Source organism: Oratosquilla oratoria, chromosome 10 (assembly GCF_046742065.1).
Source record: "Oratosquilla oratoria isolate Oo_2021 chromosome 10, ASM4674206v1, whole genome shotgun sequence".
NCBI classification, from domain to species: Eukaryota; Metazoa; Arthropoda; class Malacostraca; order Stomatopoda; family Squillidae; genus Oratosquilla; species Oratosquilla oratoria.
In genome coordinates, this window is record NC_134786.1 from 58,095,808 (window position 1) to 58,102,160 (window position 6,353).

Genomic DNA, 6,353 nt, shown 5'->3' on the forward strand with positions numbered 1-6,353 from the left:
TATTATTTTTTTTTTTTGTTAGGGTTAAGGGTTAAAGTTAGGTGGGTTATGGTTAGGTGAGTGATTATTCACGAACTACTCCTAGGTTTTTGCAGATAGACCCCTATAACCATATATATTCTGAAACCTTATAACCCAAGGTACTTGGAGAACTCCTAGGGTTTTGCAGATAGACCCCCATAACCATATATATTCTGATACCCCATCACTCCAGGTACTTAGATAACTATGTTTCATTTAAAAAAAATATTTTGGTTAGGGTTAAAGGTTAAAGTTAGGTGGGGTATGGTTAGGTTAGGGATGATTCACGAACTCGCAGCAACGCGCGGGTAATTTGGCTAGTATGCAATAACCTAACGAAGCAGAGCGTTTTCGTATAATTACATTGCAATGCTAATACAAAGAAGGAATTATAAAAGGAAGAAACAAGGTACAGAATATATGATGGAGTGAGACATGGTGAAGAAAGAATTTGGAGAGGTTGTGGAAGAAGTACACGTGACTTTTACTGCCGTCTTGGTAACCAACAAGTTTGGGACAATTGCTTACAACTGGTATATTACAATTTAAACAAATCTGAAATTTCTTGGTAAACATAACTATCTAATTTGTACAAACCTTGATGGAGATTAACATTTATTCCCTTACTAGATTTGATCAAACTGCATTCAATTGAATTTCTTTCTATGATGTTATTGCTATATGTGATGACTAGCGTTTTCCCAGTCAACTGAGTGGTTAAAAATTTTCATGTGGTTGAATATACCGCTAGATTGGTTTCCCTCTTTAACGTATTTATTGTGTTGATTACTTCGTGTTTTGAATGTTTTAGCAGTCTGACCAACATAAAACTGATTACATGATTTACAAGGAATTTTGTACACACACCCTTGATCACTATTGCCGGAATTATTTATGAGCTAGTCTTAGTGTTCTTATTGTTACAAACTACATGAATGTTAAAAACTACGTAATAAATTTGGGATGTTTTGCAGGTTCTCTTGGTACGGTAAAACTAACATGTTATTCTTATCAAAAGTTTGAATTGACCTAAGGTTGTGAAAAGTTCTTTTGGCACAATTATAAGCTGCATCAAGAAAATGTGTAGGGTATCGCAGCTTGGTACCAATGTCGTAAATACATTTTATTTCATCATCGATGTACTCTGGGCTGCAAATGCGTAAAACTCTAAGGAACATCAAAGAAAAAACAGATCGTTTTACGCCATCAGGGTGTGAGGAATAATAGTATACATATGAATAAACATTGGTTGGTTTGCGATATACACTAAACTTCAACTCTCACGGCAGTAGATATTACAACCAAGGAAAGGCAAAATACCTTCATTCTCTTTCTCCACCGTGAACTTAATAGAACTGACCAAATTGTTAAGTTTAGATAAAAAATCGCTTGCATTAACTTGATTGGGCCACAAACATAGGATGTCATCAATGTATCGCAGCCTTGTGATAAATGTATATATATATATATATATATATATATATATATATATATATATATATTCATATATATATTTGATTATAAATCATGGCTAGATTATCAGCATTTTTTTTTTATCTGCTTTTTCTCTTTCTCTGAGAATTTTTTTTCCTTCCACAGGAAGTCTTATAGTGTCTCCATATGACATTGTTTTGTACATTACTTTGGGCATGGCTACCTAAGTAAAATAATGGCCAGAACGCATTTTCACGCTTCTTAGTGCTTCATCAGTGGCTAGAGTGTGAATATCTGATTGAAATTTGGTTGTTTGTATACTATCATTTTTGGGCTGATACTCCGTTTTTAAGTTTCTGATTGGCTGGCAGACCTGGCTGGGGCTACCGGACTGTGTTACTTCCTCATTGGACGGCTGTTGTATGACGTCATCATTCTCGCTCCGTCTTCCAGAGAGCGTAGGTCTTCTTACACTAGGAAGGGCCTCTAGATCTGTAAAATGTGTATTTAGATTGGGGATGAGTGTCTCTTGTGAGCTGAATGATGGTGGTTTTTGGGAGCTCCTGAAGAGAGGTGGTATGACAACAGGCGTGAGAGCTTCATTGTTGTCATACCAATATAGGTTGAAGATTGGTTTACACAGTCCCCAAGTTTACAAGCATACCTATATATGACGTGAGTTCTCTGAAGGTCACTTTTACTCTGTCTTGTGTTGTTCTTCAGTAGCAGTTGAGATTTTTTTTATAGTGGAAAACACAGAAGTGTTGGCAACAAATCAAGACCATAGAAGTCTGTCTATCCTTGAGGCTCTCTTCATAAAAGAATCATCCCCCAATCTAAGTACATAAATTACAGATCTAGAGGCCCTTCCTAGTGTAAGAAGATCTACGCTCCCTGGAATGATGACGTCACACAACAGCCGTCCAATGAGGAAGTAGCACAGTCCGGTAGCCCCAGCCAGGTCCGCCAGCCAATCACAAACCTCAAAACGGAGTATCAGCTCAAGAAATTTCAATCAGACATTCACACTCTAGCCACTGATGAAGCACCAAGAAGTGTGAAAATGCGCCAGTACTTTACTTAGGAAGCCATGCCCAAAGTAATGTACAAAACAAAGTCATATGGAGACATTATAAGACAACTTCCTGTGGAAGGAAAATACACTCCCAGATAAAGTGAAAAAACAGAAAAACTCTGCAATGATAATCTTGCCATAATTTTTAATCAAATATGCTTGAGAGAAAATTTCCTGCCTATATATACAATATATATATATATATATATATATATATATATATATATATATACACATATATATATATACACACACACACACACACACACATATAGATAGATATATATATATATATATATATATATATAGATTTCGAGGGCACAGGTTCTCACGGAGACAATTTTGATTAAAATCAACTGCGCTAATAGATTTAACTATTTTCAGTTGTATCTTCTTAAGTTTAAGGAAGGACTTCCTATCAACTTCATTCAGCTTATGAACGAAATCATCCATGGTGAATGTGAAAAGAAAGGCGCTGGTGAATGCCGATGGTTTCTATTGGATGTGTAACAGCATGTAAAAAACTGTTACACATCCAATAGAAACCATCGGCATTCACCAGCGCCTTTCTTTTCACATTCATCATGGATGATTTCGTTCATAAGCTGAATGAAGTTGATAGGAAGTCCTTCCTTAAACTTAAGAAGATACAACTGAAAATAGTTAAATCTATTAGCGCAGTAGATTTTAATCAAAATACATCTATCTATATCTATCTATCTATCTATCTATCTATCTATCTATATATATATATATATATATATATATATACACAAAATAAATCTCTAAACACACGTGATAACAATACTTGCAGAAACCACTTGGTTTCTGCATATATATATATATATATATATATATATATATATATATATATTTCATATATATATATAAATACATATATATATATGTGTGTATACATACATACTGTATATATATATTTATATATATATATATATATATATATATAGAGAGAGAGAGAGAGAAAGAGAGAGAGGAAAAAGCTCTCAAAGAAAGAGAAAAAGCAGATAAAAAAACTCAACAATAATAATCTTGCCATATTTTTTAATCAAACATGCTTGAGGGAAAATCTCCTGCCCAGTTATACTATATATATATATATATATATATATATATATATATATATATATATATATATATATATATATATATATATATATATATATATATATATATATATATATAGAGAGAGAGAGAGAGAGAGAGAGAGTGAAGAGAGATCGTCTTCCGTCCACCTGCCGACAGCAGTCTTGTTTCCCCTGAACCCCTCCTACAGCCAGCTCTCGGTTTTATTAATGCTGCGGGAGTTATGGCTCCGCCAGTGGGCACAATAGCCCACCAAGAAAAATGGTGCATTCCTCAAGTGGCGGTGATTGCTGCGTCGCCGCCGCTGTCGTAGGTGGACCCGAGAACGAGATTGAAAGACGAACGTAAAGGAAAACGGTGATAAAGCCAAGATGGCTGATCTTGACGATTATAACAATGCGAAGAACAAGAAGGCAGTGGAATCATGGTATAGTGATTTATGTTTGATACTGTATTTAGTCGCCAATGACCAGCGTTTCTATATTGGGGACAATATCATACTAAAGAGGTCGTGAAGAAAAGCTGAGGAGGGGAACCAAAATCAGGATCGGCTAAGGTTGTAAGACGAACAGCATTCTTTTTTGAGTGAAGATGAGTCTACATTCACAACAAGAGTGCTGTAGAACCATGGTACGTAGAGCTATTACTTGAATTCCATCGGTCAAAATTGCTCAGTGCGTGTGATTAGGTCGCCTTCTACTGTAATTTACTGGAAAAGAAAATCGAGAGGTCCTGTATGGGACGCCAAGACTTTGAGTCAAATCGTCAATTTTGCGAGACCGGGTTCAGGACACCCAGCGAATGTTCCTTATTGCTGCAGAAAAAGTGAAAGAGCACGTAGGCGCTGCAGCAGACGGAGATGTTCGGAGGACCAAGCGTGGGTCGACGGGGAAGGGGGTGGGGGGGAGGGGGAGGGGCGATGGAGTGGTTGCAGCTGTTTGAATATAGGGACAATAATGAAATCATGATAATGATGATAATAGATTATGTCTCGAGTTTCATGGACTGGAAACCCGCAGCCTCTCAATAATCAGCAACGGTCTTCGTGTCTTCCTGTAGATATCTCCCCGAAGAAATATTGGACTTGTGTGGCATAACCGTGGGAATCTTCATGTCACCGCCTAGTGGGAAGAGGGGCAAGAAAAGGAGGAGAGGAGCAATTGTCTGTCGCCAGTTCCCCTTTGGTGGAGAAAAAAAACGGGGAAGGGGAAAAATAGTCGCAAGTGATAGATATGAAGAACCGGGCCTAGAAACCGAGTGTCAGCTTTTAGGGATTGCGCTTCGGGAAGGAGGTCGGGAAGTGGAAGAGCTCTGAAGACGAGCCCTGAAGGTGTGTGTGTGTGCGTGTGCGTGTGTGTGTGATGGTATCCGTCTCGCTGGACCACCGCGAGCAGGCTCCCATCATTGGTCTATATTTACATACATACATACATACATACATACATACATACATACATACATACATACATACATACATACATACATACATACATATTCACATACATACGTACATACAAACATACATACACACATGCATACATGGATACATACATACATACATAAGATACATACGTGCGTATATAAATACATACATGCATGCATACATACATATATACATGAGTACATACATACCTACCTACCTACCTACCTACCTACATACATACATACATACATACATACATACATACATTCATACATACATGCGTGCATGCGTACATGCATACATACATGCGTACATATATACATACATACATGCGTATGCACGGACAGGGTTGAACGAGACATGATGACCTCGGTGCAAAATGTAGTATGAGCCATATTATTTAATTCAGCTGAAGAAGAGGGTAGAGAGTCGAGAGGGGAGAAGTTTGCAGGAGTGACGTGGCAGAGGTTGGCGTGGTCTTGCGGCTCATGGAAGAGTTTGGGAGAGGCCCTTGGCCAGGAGTGAACTCCGAGTGGCTGATTGATTTAGTTCTATTTTATTTATTGTGTATATAGAAACTCTGAGCATGGTCATGTTGGGGCCAGCTCGCTCAGCGATGTTCGTGTTATATTTTGTAGATTCTGTTCTGGCTAATGCCAGTCGATTTCATTCAGTTAAGGATTGGGGGATGTGAGGAGGGGAAGGGGGCGACTCTATGGACGACTGTGAGAGTTGGTCTCCTCTCCCAGCTGGCTCACGAACCACCTGTACTTCCTGGGACTTGACACACTTGGAACAAAAGTGGTAACACTCACTCGTGTGTGAGTACTTTGTTAAACAGACAACCTAACGCAGGCACGCTCGTGTGAACTCACTGTTGTTCATACACACTTATACATACACACACACATTCACATATATACACACACATGCATACATGCACACACATTTTAAAATCAAGCTGGATCGATGGAGGCAGAGACAGGATCCTACGAGTGTAGCTCTTTTCCTGTATGTTACACTTAGGTAGATCTAAATCCAAACATGTACTCTTCCTCCTGCCGTAAGCAATACATGATGGATTCTTGAGCTCTTCCACTTCCTCCTCCTCCTCCTCCTCCTCCTCCTCCTCCTCCTCCTCCTCCTCCTCCTCCTCCTCCTCCTACTCTTCTTCCTCCTCCTTGTGTTCCTCAACCTATCTTTTCTACCTGTATACCATCGCACTACCTCCATCACATCACATTCTCTCGCCACCACCGACACCACCACCGGTATAACAACCCATACGTCCACCAC